The sequence below is a fragment of the Microtus oregoni genome, unplaced genomic scaffold, assembly GCF_018167655.1.
Source record: "Microtus oregoni isolate MIOR12 unplaced genomic scaffold, Mior012 000018F_ref0000195, whole genome shotgun sequence".
Lineage (NCBI taxonomy): Eukaryota > Metazoa > Chordata > Mammalia > Rodentia > Cricetidae > Microtus > Microtus oregoni.
In genome coordinates this window covers 34896509-34914275 of record NW_024543077.1, presented here as the reverse complement: position 1 = coordinate 34914275, position 17767 = coordinate 34896509, and the positions used below count along the sequence as shown (strand labels likewise).

At 37.5% G+C, this 17767-nt stretch overlaps 1 pseudogene; it reads left to right on the top strand.

Moving 5' to 3' along the window:
- The first annotated feature begins 371 nt into the window (after positions 1-371).
- Positions 372-15456, top strand: LOC121458836 (annotated as a pseudogene).
- Positions 15457-17767: the final 2311 nt, after the last annotated feature.

The following is a 17767-nucleotide window of genomic DNA, read 5'->3' as shown; positions in this document are numbered from 1 at the left end:
AGAGTTAGCTACAAATATGCCTAAGCTATTGGCGAGACAGTGTTGTAATTAATATAGTTTCTTTGTTATTATTTGGGTCTGTCTGGCCAGGAAATGAATGCACACCCTCTATCTACAAAATGGCGTGCCAATGTAAGGCAGCCACATCCACACATAACCTGAGAAAGCTTGGGAAAGGATTCTAGACACAAAAGAACAGAGTTGATCACAACTTCTTGGTATTCCTTATTTTTTTCAGATGTGTTCTGTTCACAAAAAGCAAGAGGAGGCAGGATTCCTTTAAGAGAAGGTTTCTTGACTCAGCAGCAGCATCAAGCTGAGCACTTGAATGGTTTTGGTGCACAGCATGTTGAAAATTACACGGTGGCAGCATGGGTCAGCTGCTTGCCAATGTTGAAGTGGTAAGCACGACTCCCTCCCTGTGCTCCCAGAGCTGGGAGTGAACTGCCTTCACCATGTTAGCAGGCCCAGAGAGGTGGAGCTAGCATCCAGGGCGCCTCGACCACACTGCTTACCAGTTTTAGGCTCTCCTGGTCAGAAATGATTACAGATATGCACTAAAGACAGAGTCATACAGAATTAAACCTCTGAATGGGTCGCAGTGTATTAAAAAATGTATGTAGGCTTGAGAGAAGAAAAAAAAGAGTATAGAAAGTTACTGGCAAACTGGCAATAGAGCCAAAACAGTCTTTCAAATTTCCTGCTTCATGGAAAAGTCTGCCCGACACTATCATCCTGTCAGCTGGAGACAGATGCCCCAGTGTTACAGACGAACTTTAGGTGACTGTCCAGGCAATGAGATGTCTCTGTCAATTCTGGAGTAATGAATACAAAAACACATGAAAAATAAAGAAACAGAAACCATAGAATAGTACTGGGAGAGTGTTCCAGAGAGATTGCCTGCATTTAGTTTTCTATACAGTTTTATACCCCAATAAAAAAGGGGGAATAAGGCAACAAAAGGCTTCTTTAACATGATTCAAAGGACAACTCAAACAGTTAAATGCTTTAGCATTTTGAAATATCAAGTCTTTAGCATTCTGTTGCTTCGGCAGTGAAGTCACCCTAGACCAAGTATCCTGAAGGCAGCCATTCCCCAGGTAACCTCATATTAGCAAAGAAGGGGCAGAAATATGCTTCCATATCCTGACCATCTCTCAGGATGGAATGGGTCTACTTTTGTGAGCCATATTAATATCAATATTTTAATTCAGGATGTTGTCAACCATTTTGAGCAATCTCAAAACTCTCTGACCATAGGACAAGGTAGAAAGAGGTTCATATTGTTGAGCCTCCACAGCTAAGCGCCTTGAAAAAGGCAGAGACCATCTGAGATAACTGGAAGAGGCTCAGACCAAGTGAACCACCAGGAAAGGACATTCTCCATGCTGTTGAGATGCCTTCAGTCTGTCCAGCTTTTCTCAGCTGCCACCCGTGCTGAGCTGTGCATTGGTGATGCAGCTGTCTTTGAAAATTTCTTCTGTTTTAGGTATTCCCCTCATCTATATCCCATAACCAACCCCAGTAAAACTCATTGGTTCAGCAAGTTAGATTTTGGCAGTATAGATAATTTGGTCTGTCATGGCTTCTTTATGTGGGTGATTAGATGTGGAGTCTCCATAGGAAAAGTCTATCACAAAGCATCTAAAAGATACAAAATAAATGACTGAGTTTTCAACAGGTTAGTCATATTTTACAGATGAGATTATTATATGTGTTAGGCCCCATATTTGATTTTTTTGTTCTACAGTTTTAACCAAAATCCCTGAGAGTGACTTAGAACCATCATTGATTATAATTTCTGGTTTTAGAGAGTTCAGTCTATTGTCTCCAGCTCTGTTGATTTTAAAGCCATGATGAGGAAGAGAATCGTCGAAGTAGAACCAGTGATTGAGGGGATTTCTCACCTCACAGCTAACCAGAAGCAGAGAGAGGAATGGATTCGAGACAGTTGTAATTTCCAGAATCCTTTCCCCAGTAACTTCTTCATCCATTACATTTACATTTAAACTCCACAAACTCCCTGAAATAGCAATAACCAGGGGACAGATATTTAATACAAGAAGCTCTGGAGGCCATTTTACGTTAAAATCATAACAGAATCTCTCCAGAATATGGATTTGGGAACACATTCCCCTGTGCAATTGGGATTTGTCAGCATGCCTGCCTAATCACAGCAAATGCTTTAAAATTTTAGTCTGTCTCTCTGTATTTTTGTCCCAACTCTGGTTACATCTTTCTTTCTCTCTATCCTGTACATTGAATCCTCTGAATAGAATCAGTAAAAGAGTCATAGAAAATAAAAATGGGAGAACTTTCATATATTGACTGATTTATTCTTTCACTATCATACTGAAATCTTTAGGAAAATCACTTGTCAAGCATTGCCATTTCCAAAGGTATCTTCACTAATACAAAGACATTTGAGGTTCCACATTGTTACCTGTCTCTTCCCCTCATAAACATTGGTTGAAAGTTAGTTCATGATTTATTCTTGAAGAAGGTTACAGTTATTACTGGCTGGACTGTGACTTTATAGCATGCCAAGACCTTGACAGCAATAAATATCTAAAGGTACCAGGATGATATAAGAGCCAGGTAAAAAGATGGCTTTACTCTATATACACACATATATAATCTGCATAATATATACATACACAATATGCACAATACATAATAAATATAACATAATAATTAATAACTTATATAATACAAGCCAATGTGACATATATGTAAAGATAGAAAATACAGATAAAACTATAAAAATGAATTGTTGGATGTTGAAGACAGGGAAAATCATATGCTGAAGCTTTATTTCTTGTTAGCTTTTTAAATTAAGTTGTTATATTTTTCAAACTTTTCGTAGAACATATTTTGATCCTATTCTATGCTTCTTTGTTTTCTTTTGCTAGATAGTCTCATATAAGGAAAAGTTTCAAATCAAAATATGTTTTGAAGAGTCATGTATCTACTATGTAATTATACATAAATTTTGTAAAAAAATATAAAATAAAACGATTATTCATATATCTATAGCATTTTATATTTGTAATGTATAGGAAAATATAAATATATCTTCTTGTTAGTAAAAATACTTCAGGTGTGGTAGTGTATACAAACAAAACAGGGAAGGCAGGATATAATTCAGAAGAATTAAGTGAGGTGGAACAAAGCCCTCATAATTCTGTTCAGAAAGCAGAATTATGTGCTATTCTTAAGGTACTAAGTGATTTTGCAAACATCTCAATATAGTTACTGATTCACAATATGCAGAAAGAGTTGTCTTGCATATTGAAACTGCTGAATTTATACCAGATGACATAGAATTGACTTCATTATTCATTCAGGTTCAATACATAATCAGAAATAGGCTTTGTCCTATATGTAATACAATCTGATCCTTCATGGGTCTGCTAGGTCCTCAAGCTCAAGGTAATGCAGAAATTGGCCAATTATTGATTGGAAGTATGATGAATTTCATAAGAAAAATCATGTTAATAGCAAAAGTTTAAAGAAGGAGTTTTCTATTACATGGTAACAAGCTTAGGAGATTATAAAGAGATGCCCTGCTTGCTCTTTCTATAAGCAAACACTATTAAATGCAGTGAGTAAACCAAAATGTACCCAAAGGAATGAAATCTGGCAGAATGTGGAAAATTAAAATATGTACACCACACTACTGACACTTATTCATGTTTTCAGTTGGCAAGTGCTTTGAGCTCAGAAAAGGTTGATTCAGTAATCACACTTTTATTAGAAGTTATGGTCATCATGGGTATACCTCCACAAAAAAAAAAAAAGACAGTGGCCCAACATATGGCTCTAAGAAAGTGAATCAGTTTTGTTGCTTATGATAATATAAAGCATATTACATTACAGCTATACCAAACAATCCTACAGGTCAGGCAGTTTTAGAAAGATCAAATCAAACTATAAAGTATATGCTAAACAAGCAGAAAGGGATGGAAAATGCCCCCTGAAATAGATTGCATAATGCTTTATTAACCTTGAATTTTCTTAGCACTATTGAGAAAGGAACGACAGCAGCAAATAGACATTGGATAATAATAAAAAAAAAAACCTGAGCTAAATCAGGCAGTATATTTCAAGGATGTGTTGACCTCACAATGGAAACCAGGAGATGTGCTATGTTGGTGAAGGGGTTTTGCTCTTGTTTCCAGAGAAGAAAATCTATGGATACCATCAAAATTAGTAAAGATTTGGTTTCAAAAAGAAAACCTCTTGAGAAAGAGAAATGACAGCTCATCCACAGAGGTGACAATCATACAGGTGATAAGAATGCCTGGCTTATTGTGCTAAAAAATACATGTGATTTAACCAAGTATGGCATGGTGTTTTCCCTCCCCAGGCCTTTTTCTGTACTGCCTCCTGGAAGCTCAGGGTTACTTCTCTGAGTGATGCCATTAGAATATAATAATCCTATTAATGTTTTCCTGTCAACCCTCCACAGCTATGGATTCTGCACATGTCTTTTAGGCCAACTGTTGATTGAAATATTCATTATAAACACATTTGTAATGAAAATCCAAAAAAAAAAAGAAAAAGAAAAAAAAAACCTTATAAGGGTTTGGGCAGGGTTTTGTCTTTGCGGGAAAATACTCATCTTCAAAGAGATGAAAGTCCTTGAACATCTAGATGTCTAAAGATGAAAATATAGCCCTCCAGAAAGAATCAGCAAGGCTGTATTGTCTGCTCGGGAAAATTTGATTATGTGGACATGTACATATTTCTATTTTAAAATCAGAGCTGGCTTTGGAGTTGGATGATGGCTATTCTCTAAATCCAAGCATGTTGTTAAAAGAAAAATTCAGAATTTCTATCTCATGTCAGAAGGCATCTGGTATGGGACAGAAAAAAGATAGACTGTAAGGAAATATTTTATATTCCTCCATGCCCATTTTCTCTATATCACATCTTTCATTGAATATGTCTATATGAATTTAAGTTTTCCACAATATACAGTAGATTTTCCTGCAGTAATCTTTGAAACTTCCATGAAGAAGATGGGGTCCCACAACAATGACTCCACCTGGTCAATATGATGTCATAATGCTGATAGTGCTACAATGAGACTGGATTTTGGGTACCAGCTGTGGAAATGGTGCATCTTCTTACAATGTTCTGGCCAGAACTCCAAATAAGAAAGTCAGAAGAATCCTATCTACTACTCAGACACTATTTGCAATTTTACAAAACAGCAATCTTGAAACTTAACCATCATTTTATATTTACAGTATCCCACAGGGAAAAATAAAAAAACAATGCCCCAATGAGAGCTGGAAGCAATTCTAAAAGATAATGTCCCCTCTCCCAACAAAGTTTGGCCTCAGGGTGAGGAACACCATTTAGGGGTTGATTCTTACTCATATGGGGTTGGGGGGTCAGGGTGGAAATTGTGTAATGCAATATGGAGCATAGTTTTTCCAAAATGTACTTCCACAGAAACACTCATGCTCAGAAGAGTGTCACTTAAAGATAATTATTTATTTATTCATATGATTTTACCTCTGCATCTTCATCATCCTCTGCTTCCAGTGTCTGAAATAGATGGAGGAAAAAAATCCATATACAAGGTCCATTTAAAAAATAAAATTAAAATATAACTAAATAATTTAACCCCTTCCCTATCATTCCTTCAATCGCTCCCACATGCCCCTTATTGCTTTCTCTCAAATTCATGGCCACGATTTCTTTATTGGTAATATGCAGCACACAATGCCTGTCTGTGCTCTATGTGTACCATAGAGTTCGTGAACTCCAGGCAAGGGGCTGGAGGTTGAAACATACGGAGACACACAGAGAGACAGAGACACAGACCTCTAGTCACTGGTAAAAGGCCATTTTTTTCAATAGCACCACGGAGGCTTATATACTCAACAGTCAAGTGGGCCAACAGGTGAAAACCTTATCCACTGATCAAGGCCAAGGCAACACGTGCTCGTGAAGCAGAGCTGGTAAACAACTTTGACCCAGCCTTTAGTAACTCAAATCAGAAGGAAAGGAAAGATCTCTAGCAGGGAAGAGCAGCTGGAGGCCAGGACTCGACAGTAATATATATTACTAAATACATAAATATTACCACTCAGTCTGTATAATCTTACTTCTATGTATGTGATTCCAAGGCTAACCACTTGATACCAGATAACAGCCAGAGCACCTCCCCTGAGGAAAACTATTTGACTTTTAGCACCCATTAGTTGCCTGTAGTTCTTTGTATAACGGTGAGGCCCCACTAGATACCATTCTTGTAAGCACATCTCCTACAATCATCCCTTTTCAGGCATTGATTTTGTTGGGACCACGTGGGTGATATTGACGGTTAACGTAGTATTTCACATTGTTTTCTTTTTAACAAGGTAGCCAGGATCAAAATCCTTTATCATATTAATGAGTTTTGCTTTGCTCTCTTGGTCCCACTATATCACCTTCTTTGTAAATGCAGATTTCATTCTGGTCCTGAGTTCCTCTACACTCTGATAGAACCCTTGGCTGCACAGAGAACCTTCATCTAATCGTGTTGTGCTAGCCAATGGCTGAGATTCCCCTACAGCCAGCAGTTGTTCATGGAGGATGGGATAATTTACCAGAGAGCAGAGGATCCTGACCACTAAGCTTTTTGTTAGCAATGCTCATCTCTTTTCCAAGAATGTAAAATCAGAACTCACATTTGAATACACACATTGTCTCCAATAGACTCAAGCTGGAAGGCAGCCGGGCTTCTGCTACTCCTCTGCGCTTCTTACTTCATCATTGTAGGTATATCCACTCCCTCTTCTTTCCTGGGGAAACTGAATTACTGGAGTTCTCTGGAGTATAGCTGTTGATATGTAAAAGGAAAATAAGCAATATAGAAAAATCCCTCCTCAGGGGAAGAGCCGGCCTTTCAGACATATTGTTTGTGTATAATCCAATTTGAATGTCAAAAAATACTGCCTAGGTATTTCTTCTTTCACCCCATCTGTAACACATTTTAATCTCCCCCTCGGCAGAAGGATGCCCGCAGTGGAACGGGGCAAAGGCCAAGACTTAGAAAAGCAAGAGATAAAAATGCTGTAATTGTAAAATCAATTACTCCTTCAGAGAAGCTTAATTCAAAGCTCTCCATATCTGCCATACAAAAACCATTCTTCCTGTTTCATTTATTTTACTGTTGTGCTTTGTACTTATTTCTTAATCTTCCCTTTTAATTAAAATACTAGGTACTTAAAAAAGAAGGCTCTTTAAAAAAAAATAAAATAAAACAACGCTTTTCTTCCGATGCAGTCAACTCCACTAGCCAAAGAGTGTAGCTTTTAAAGGTTTTCAGCAATTCCAGTAAATGCCTAGATTTTCAGTTCCCTTGAGTGTCAACCTGGAAGCACACTCTTTCAGTCCACTCTTCCGTCAAGATAGAGATGGATTTGCTCAACTTCAGAGAACGCCTCTCTTTTCAGTCAAGGTCAATTCCACACGCTGCAGGTCAATTGTCTCATTTCTTTGTTGACATATGCAATTTTCTTTGTTCCTAAACTTCAGCTGAGTGGAATCCTAAATGTTATCCTATGTTAGTTGGTGTGCAGTAAGTCTAATGTTTCTAAGATTGCTCTTTCTTGCTGCACAGAAGATAATATTTTTGAATACTATGTATATATCAATTCATCTCTTTTTTAATTTAGTACTATTGTAATCATATAGATATTGGATATTCTTCTTCCATATTCTTAAGGTTCACTTGCTTATTTTATTTATTTATTTATTTATTTATTTATTTATTTATTTATTTATTTATTTTTGCAGGAAATACCTAGAGATAAACTTCCCAAAGGAACTGCGACATAAACTCTTCTGATGTATGGCTGTTCCAAAGTTGCAAACTTGCCTTTAGTATCTGATGCTGTCAGATTTCAGGAGTAGCCACCCGATGATTCTAGAGTAGTTTCATATTACACTTGGATAGACATGTCTTCTTTTTTTCCCCCCAACATTCTTCTCTATGAAATTATTACTGTGTAACTTGGAAATGGGTGGAATCTTATTGTGTCTCTTCTTATTGAAGGAAAAGGGGATCACTGTATTCTGAATGAAAACCAATTGCTGTATCTATTTATATCTTTGTGTAAATATATCCAGGTAAATATATGGGCATCTATTTCTTTAATTTCTTACGTGAAAAAGATTTTGTCATACAATAATAGTATTTGCCATTTATTCTTTTGCAAAGTTTCTATATTTCCTTCTTATGAATTGCTGCTGTGAATGGTGACATTGTACATAGAGTTAATGTACTGATTTTTTTCCTCATGGAAATTCCTATGACTGTGATTGTTGGTTTTTGTTCAATCTTATTGTTCTTTGTTGTTTACATCTTTATTATTCTTTGTTATTTCTGTTCTCTTTGCTAAGACCTCAAATATTGATCTTCCGAGTTTAAAATATTTGCTGATAATTAAAGCAAAGGATTCCGTCTTGTGATTGGCCTTAAGTTCAATCAGATAGCGGTTGTTGCTTGCATCCACAATATTTGTGACACTCTTCCACCAACATGTAATCCATACAGCAGGCCCACTGTAGATCACAGGGTTTGTAGCTGGGTTGGTGGCTATTTTTCTCCTCTGGGACCTTAGAGAGCACCTACCAGTATCATTATTTAGTAGTGGTGAAGATTCTAGTTAGACACTAGTACACATTCTCCATGTAATATGTAGATATTATGTTTAGCAATGGGGCCTTACCAGCAGGTTGTGGAGAGCAACTAATATCCTTGGCAATAGACAAGATTGTTCAGGGTTATCAGTGGGTACCTTTGGCCCACACTGCACCTAGATGCAATTTATTCCTGGCAGTAAAGATTACTCTCAGGGAGGAAAGATGTATATTGTATATGGAGCAATGTTTCTCTATTATGCCATGACTCCATCTATTTCTTTTCTTTTCTTTATGCTTATATTTATATTTATTCCATTTGCATATGCATTTAAGAAGCTTCTACTGAAGAAGTTATGTTTTTCATCTCTTACAATCTGTGTGATCCCTATTTGATGATATTCACTGACCCTCAGGTAAAGAAAAACAATGTAGATTTCTCAATAGGTATTGGGTACTCCACAGTCCATTGCATTCTGCATTTTAACCAGTTTTGAATTTCTATAATAGCCTACATCTTCTGCAAAAATAAGCCTTGATGAGAAGTGAGCTATGCTTACCTTTGGAATGAAGGGTAAATACTCAGAATACAGTTCAAATTATATTGATTTAGGAGAGTAGCAGTAACTGGATCTCTTGCAGGGTCCTTAACCACACCAGACACAGAAACTTGGCTAGGCTTAGCATATCAGGTGTGAATTCTCTCCTATTGAGAGAAGGCCTTAATTCATGTAGTAAAAGGCTGCTAGTGTGTTCCGGGCCATCCCCTGCTTGTTTGTTTTCCATAGTATTAATTTGGCTACTCAAGAAATTTTAATGTTGCATATAAATTATAATCTATTCTCCATTTCAGTGATGAAAATAATGAAAGTTTTGATTGGCATGACATTTAATCTGTAAATTGCTTTTTATTTATATTTTTTAATGATATTAACTATCAATTAATTAGCATGGAAGGTCTTTCCAACTTCTAGTGCCTTCTACAATCATTTTCTTTGGAGATTTAACACTTTAATTGTAGAAGTGTTCTATTTTCTTGGTAAGATTTATACTGAAATTTTTGTAATTTTGCTTTCAATGTTTTTGTTATTGGTCTATGGAAATCTACTGTTTTTAACATATATTCTATTTTCTCCCACTTTGCTGAAAATTTTGATTATTTCTAAAATTTCTGGAGAATTTTGGATATTTGTTATGTATAAAATTGTATCTTCTTCAAATAAAGATAATTTGCTTCTTTTCCTATTTGTGGTTCTTTGTTTCCATCTCTTTTATTATTGCCCTAACTAGGGCATTAATTACTGTCTTATTAGTTATTTTAAGAGTACAGTAACTTTGTGTTTTTCTTCTTTTGGGATGATATTGGCTCTGAGTTTGTTATGTTGAAGTATATTCTGTATAATCCTCTTTTCTCTAGGACTTGTATCAGGAAGACATGCTGCATTTTATCAATGGTAATGAGCATGGTGGTTTCTCTAGAACATTTGTAAACATGGTAGGAAAGGGTGTTAAAACAGGGCATTGTTGAAACCCTCAAAAGAATTATTCCTTTAACTAACAGAAGAGGATCTGTGCTCTAAATTTGGCCTGAGCGCACATCATTTTGTAGACTACCAAAATCATTACATAATATTGTCTCTTCCCTCAAGAGTTGATCAAAATGAACCTGTCAATCTCTTGAGCAGAAGATTAAGTCTCAGGGAAATAAATACACCTAAAGACACCTAAGGAATTGGGATAAGCAATAATTCCATTTATGAGTTTGTACTGTCATTGCTGTTGAAGTCCTTTCTTGTTTCAGTTGCTTGCTGGGTTGATGGAGGAAGGTCATTGGTTAAATACAAAGAAACTGCTTGGCCCTCATTGGTTAGAAGATAGGTGGGAGGAGTAAACAGAACAGAACGCTGGGAGGAAGAGGAAGTGAGCTCAGACTCCACAGCTCTCCTCTCGGGAGCAGACGCCTCAGAGAGATGCCATGCTCGCTCTCCCGGGCAGACGCACGCAATGAAGCAAGCCACCAGGTTAGACATGCTGAATCTTTCCCGGTAAAACCGGTGCTCAAAGACTATTAGAGATGGGTTGATCAGGATGTGAGAATTAGCCTGTAAGGGCTAGAGCTAAAGGGCCAAGCAGTGTTTAAATGAATACATTTTGTTTGTTGTTATTTCGGAGCATAAGCTAGCCATGTGGGCAGCCAGGGTGCTGGGGACGCAGCCCCGCCGCCCATATTACTACACTGGGTTTTATTCCTAAGCCTATCTTCGTTTTTCTTCATTATATCTAGTTTTCATATATCATCTGAAATTCTTAGCAAATTTCTCTAAACCCTATAGACTCTCTCATAGTCTATGAGTCTTTATCCTGACTTTTCACAGCATCTTGAGAATGCCCATTGCTGACCTTTACTCTAAGGCCATTGCTTTTTCTCTTTTTTCCATTACCTTTCTTTGGGGAGCTGTCAAATTCCCAATTTATGCCTTCCCTTTTTGTTTCTCTCCAGCTCATAAAAAATAATCTCCTAGTTTCCCTTTGAGTCTGACTTTACATTTTTTATCAGTCTAAGAACCCACAACAGGGAACATCTACACAGAAATACATGTCATTTTTGAAATATTAGACAATGTGGTATTTCTTTTTATTATACCCCTGTACAATTTTTCCACTATTTTATTTTCTTTTACTTAACCTTCTGGAGACATTTTTTTTTTCTGTGAAGTTCTGGCTGTCCTGGAATTGACTGTGTAGACCAGGTTGGCTTTGAACTCACAGAAATATTCCTGACTCTGCCTTCTGAGAGCTGGAATTAAAGTCATGCACCACCACAACTTTGTAATTATCTTTATTTTTAAGATAAATTTACCATAACAAGAATGATTATATATATATATATATATATATATATATATATATATGCATTCCTTCTACTTATTTTAAAGAGTTATCTAGTAAAAGGTCCTGAAACTCTTTGTACATTTTGTTTTATAAATTTTTAAAAAAATCCGGAGATAGTTTTGCTGTGTTCCTTCTTCCATTCTGTTTTTTTTGTCTTTTTTTCTGTTTTTTAGCAGATAAAGATAGTTGGCTATATTGATTACTTTTCCATTTACTGTGCTAAATACTGTGAAAGAACAAATTAAAGAAATGTTTGTTTTTGGCTCAGGCTTCTAAAGCACATTTCGTCATAGCTTGCAAGTACAATGGCTGGGGCTTGTGGAAACTCTACACATTGTCAGGGAGATGTAAGCATATTTTGCTTTCATATCATTGAATGAAATTTTTATGGGTGAATGTTGGTGATAACAATATCTTTAGTATTGCAGAGATCTCACTTTGGAATCTCGTAGAGTTTCCAGGCCTACTGATCTTTATCAAACGAATCCATTCAAGACACAATATTGAGGTGTTGGTGACAATCGCGACCCATCATTATCCTAACTAAAATATTTAGTTATAATTTTAATTAAATCTGTAGTTATAAACTCTGGGACTCGATTCGGTGGAATGAGGCCAGCTTGGGATAAAGGCACCCTGCTTCAGAATGACATTTATCTTCTGTCACATGACAACAAAGCTGTTTTTAAAACAGCTATGAGACGACTGATGTGCGTTCTAAAGCTTAATTACGCGTAATAGGTACTCGGCAACTAACTGCTTCAATCTTCTTGAAGAAAGCGCACGGTGCCTGGAGTTGTTGACGACGCTGGTATTTGAAATAATTATGTGTTATTTTCAGTTCGGTGATGGATGGTGTATTTTAAACACTCTTGAAGTTGATTTTTTAATGGGTAAATGTAATGATACAGCTTTCACATTATAAAGCTCTCCAAAACTCACAATATGCATAAGGCAAAATTTTAAAGACTCTAACCTATATTTTTTAAAGGCTTGGAAGAGAAACTTGAATTCAAATGAGAAGCAAAACATTTATTCGCGATTCTGGTTAGCTAAAAAAGTTGATGTGCAGTTTGGCAAGACATTTGGACTATTTCAGTGAGTAAGTTAAAAAAATGAAATATTGATTTATTTGTAATTAAAGTTAGCATACTAATTAAATATTTTATTTAATTATTAATGATATGCAAGGAAATTAAAATAAATATAGTGAAACATGCATAAAATGAACATTAATAGATAGGGATTATTTTAACTATCTTAAGAATATTGAAACAAACCATTTTCATATCACATTAAAAGTAATGTTATTAAAGGCACGAGTCACATTTACATACAGGAAATCGGAAACTGGATCATATTTAAATATTGACAAATATTTATTTTTGATTGAATTGACATAGAGTACTAACCCTATGTGTAAAGTATATCATCCATCCTGTAGAGGAGACATCACACACAACTGCTAAATGAAACTTTCATTTCTAAGTTTCATTTCTAAGTAATATAAAAATTACTGCCCAAAAATTTAAGCAAAGTATAATTTATATTACAAAAAGAAGATGAAGTTTTTTCCAACAAATTTTATAATTTTAATGAACTATAATTGAAAAGTTTTAGAGTTTAAAATACGTTTTAAGGCTGGGGAGTTGTGCCGCATGCCTTTATTCTCTGCGTTTGGGAGACAGAAGCAGGTGCATCTTTGAGTTTGAAGCTAGCCTTGTTTGTCTACAGTGCTAGTTTCAGGACTGTCAGAGCTACACAGAGAAACCCAGTCACAAAAAAAGAAAAAGAAGTTCTCTAAATAATGTATGGTAATAATGATTTAAAAGTCAATTTTCACCCATAAAAGGAGAAATACTTGGAAGAAGAATATTTTATATTCTCTACTTTGAAAATACTGTTATAGAAAAGGTTTATGCATAGGCATTGGTGATCTTATATTGCAACATCTCTATCATAAATTGACATGAACTAGTTCATGTCTTTTAGCTTTGAATTCAAAGCAATCAACTTTTCTCTTACTTTCTTGTTTTTTTGTTTCTAATAAATCTAGAATTTTTTGGACAAGATTTGTTCTGAGAGCTTTAGAGACCCCTCCTACTTTGACAGGATTGGAGAAGGAGTAAGAGATCATTGAGGATAAGACAGAGGAAGAGGAAGAAGATAGTGAGGAGACTCTTAAGAACGGAAATATGGGGACAGATGAGGGTGACAGGGTCAAAGATTTAAAAAAAAGTCAAGAAGATTAAGGAGAAAGACATTATTCAGAGAGATTTGAATAAGACCAGGTCAATGTGGTTCGGAAACCCTGCTGATTTCACTAAGGAGGAATATAGTCAAATCTCCAGTAGCCTGACCAAAGATGGACAAGTCTAGCTGCCAGTCAAGGTGCTTGTTGTATACACTGGACTAGTTTACAAACTGTGCTGGAGATGGTGGAGAATAGTGTTCCCCATTGGTCAGTAACTGAGAACTGAATTGCTTCTCTAGGAACTAACTACTCAAATAGACCTGTGCTTGATAATGATTTCACTTTGCCTTCAAGTCAGAATCCAGCTGGTGGCCATGACAGCAAGCATTCTCGTTGGGAGTCTACTCGTGAGAACCAGCATTCTAAGTTGACTTGGTATTACGTTTGCTTTCTGTGGAGCTGCCTATAGTGTCTACTCTGCTCCTAGAACTTCAGGAGTATAGCATGCCTCCAGTGTTAGATCTTTGATACTGAGACTTAAGATAATCTTGCCTTGAAATATATAACTGGTTTTTCCTGTTTTGTGTTTTTGTTGGCCACATTATTTTTTTCAGCATTTTCTGTAGAAGGTCACATCGAATTCTAGACACTGCTTTTCATTCCTTGGCAAACTCCTTTTGACCATTTTAAGAAAGGGCAGCTGAGGATAGGGAACCTGAAATGACCCTATCCTAGAGCAATACTGACGAATATCTTGCATATCATCATAGAACCTTCATCTGGTGATGGATGGAGATAGAGACAGAGACCCATACTGGAGCACTGGACTGAGCTCCCAAGGTCCTAATGAGGAGCAGAAGGAGGGAGAACATGAGCAAAGAAGTCAGGACCACGAGGGGTGCACCCACCCACTGAGACAGTGGAGCTGATCTACTGGGAGCTCACCAAGGCCAGCGGGACTGTGACCGAAAGAGCATGGGATAAAACCGGACTCTCTGAACATGGTGAACAATGAGGGCTGCTGAGAAGCCAAGGACAATGGCACGGGGTTTTGATCCTACTTCATGTTCTGGTTTTGTGGGAGCCTAGCCAGTTTGGAAGTTCACCTTCCTAGATATGAACGGAGTGGGGAGGACCTAGGACTTTCCACAGGGCAGGGAACCCGGACTGCTCTTTGGACTGGAGAGGGAGGGGGAGAGGAGTTTGGGGGAGGGGGAGAAGGGTGGGAGGAGGGGGAGGGAAATGGGAGGCTGGGAGGAGGTGGAAACTTGTTTTTTTTTTCCTCCTTTTCTCAATAAAAAAAAAAAGAGCAACATCAAACTGCATGGCCTTTGCGTGTTCATCAAGAACAGCTGTGATGAGCCAGTATCGGAATACCTCAGACAGGTCCCTGATCATCTCCCAGGAAGTGCTCCAGCCGAGCAAGATCTTAAGAGTCATCATCAAAATCATGGTGAAGAAGAGCTGTGAGCTCTTCTCTGAGTTGGCAGAAGACAAAGAAAGTACAAGGAATTCGATGGCATTCTCTAAGATTTTAAAATTTGAAATCTGTGAAGATTCCTATGGGATCTCTTCTGAGCTCATGACTTCCTGTCATACAAGAGTGTGTGTCTTGCATGAAGGAGACACAGAAGTCCATATGCTTTGTCACTTGTCAGAGCAGAGAACAGCTGGCCTACTCTGCCTATGTGGAGCATGTGTGGAAGCTGGACTTTGCTGCGGTGTAGCTGACTGGGTTAACTGATGAGCACGGTGGGCAGCAGCTCAAGATGTTTAATGGAAAGACCTGGTTTCTGTGACTAAAGAGGGCCTGGACCTACCAAACGATAGGAAGAAAAGAAGAAAATGAAAAAGAGCAAGATAAAGCCTGAAAACCTTTCAAATCACTTGTACCAGGCTTTTTCATTTAGACCACCAACCAGCTAGCTCCCAAATCATAACACAGAGACCTATTGCTAATTTTGAATGCTGAATCCGAGCTTAAGCTTACTTCTAGCTAGCTTTTTTTAATTTTACCTGCTTTTTCTTCATTTATGTTTTTCATTGCTTTTTTTTTATTTTCTTTCTGTATGTCTACTCTGTCTAGCTGACTGGTGGCTGTCTGGCCGTCCCTGGCTATTTTCCTCTTTTCCTCCCTCATTCTTTCTTTCTTCTTTTCTTCTTTCATTGTTTTTGAGCCCAGATTTCTCCTCCTATTTCTTCTCTCCACCAAACATCCCTGCCTAGTCCTCATTTGCCTAGCTATTGGCTGTTCAGCTTTTTATTAGACCAATTAGGTGCCTTAGGCAGGCAAGATGAAACAGTAACAAAGCTTTTCATAATTAAACAAAACAACAGAAAGAAATGTATCTCATCTTCATATATTTAAAATAATATTCTGCAGCATAAACAAATATAACACATACTTGCAGAGTTAAAGCAATATTCCATGAAGACCCAGACACTTCACACAGCTCTGATGGGCTACATCAGTCCTTTCCTATCCCATTGTAGAGATGGCAACAGAGGGTTTAAGTGGTCAGAAATGACAAAATAGTCACGAGCCTGGTGGTCCTGCTCTCTGGTATTGCTCTGTCTCCTCTGGTTTCTCTCTTAAGAAGGCCCAGATCCACTCCAACTGCATCTATACCATGATCAGACTAGGCCGGGGTGAGTTAGGAGACTTGGGATGTAGGTGGCAAGTCATAGAACTGTCTGGGATCTTGGCCACTCTCATTGCTAGCTGGCTCAAATCTCATGTCTTTGCTTGCAGTCACTGGTGAAGGGATGAAGGTGGCATCAGAGGAGCCTGGAGCTGCTGTTTCTGATGAGAGTCCCTGGGCATGGGAGCACTGTGGTAGAGACACCCCTGAGAAGTCCAGGTCCTTTGTAGTTTCCCTGTGTTTTCAGTCAAAGCCTGGATGGGCCTTGACCCATCTGGCTGTATACTCACATCTAAAGAATCTCTTCTGTCATGTCCTTGTGCCTTAAGACAGGAAAATCCCTTCCCACAGAATGGGAGGGTTGGGTACTGTGCATTTTGTGTTTTGTTGTTGTTTTCTTTATTTGTTTGGAAGTTAAATTAATGCAAAATAAAGAAGGTGCAATTTTATAAAAGCGAGTAATGGCAAGCTACCTTTTTATTTTTTTTCTGCAAACCCTTCCATACACCTTCTTCAAATTCCGTGGTCCCCTTTATATTAATTGTTATTACATACATATACATTTATACATGTATACGCCTAAATATAACATGCTATATCCCTACAATGTTACTTGTATGGATATTTTCAGTGCTGATCGTTTAATATTGGATAAACACCATGGAAGTTTTTCCTGGTGGAGACTATCTTCTTCATAAAGTCTTAGGCAATGGAAAACTGAGAAGAAAAGCTAAAGGAAAAAGGCCTTGAAAGCTAATAGAGAAGTAAAAAGGTTGCAGCATAATGGCCACTTTGCTTCATCTATAAATGTAGAGGTATGGGAGCTCTCCATTGCTTAAATACTTGAAAGATACAGAGGGTATCCACTGTGACTAGGGAATTTTAATGCGTGAGCAAGAGAAGAGAGAGATGTGCTCACGAAGGGCAGGAAGTGAGGTGACAGAGAGCAGCTGGCTGAGAAGACAAGAAGAGAGAGACCTTAGGAGCAGACATTTCTGACACCTTCAACTAAGACTTCTGCAGAACTCTGAAACGATGAGGCCCCGTTGTTGATTTAGTTCTTGCTGTTTTGTGATGCCAGTTCTTCCAGAGCTGTAGAGACATGACAATTTCTGTTGCACTCTGCTTTCCTGTGATGGCTGCTGTTGAGAACATGCACTGTCAATGACATGACTTGTATCCTCTGAACTACAAGATGCTTCAGCAGCCTCAATGGAAACCAATCAAATTGCACAGTGCCATTCTGCCTGGAAAGCAATGTGATGTGTCCTAAGATACAATGGGCTCATATGGTGATTTCCAGAGTGAATATACAGCCAAGAAGCTTATATATAAGCTTATAAAAATCATGCAATGGTAATAAAATCTATTAAAGAATTGGAAATATTTGTAGAAA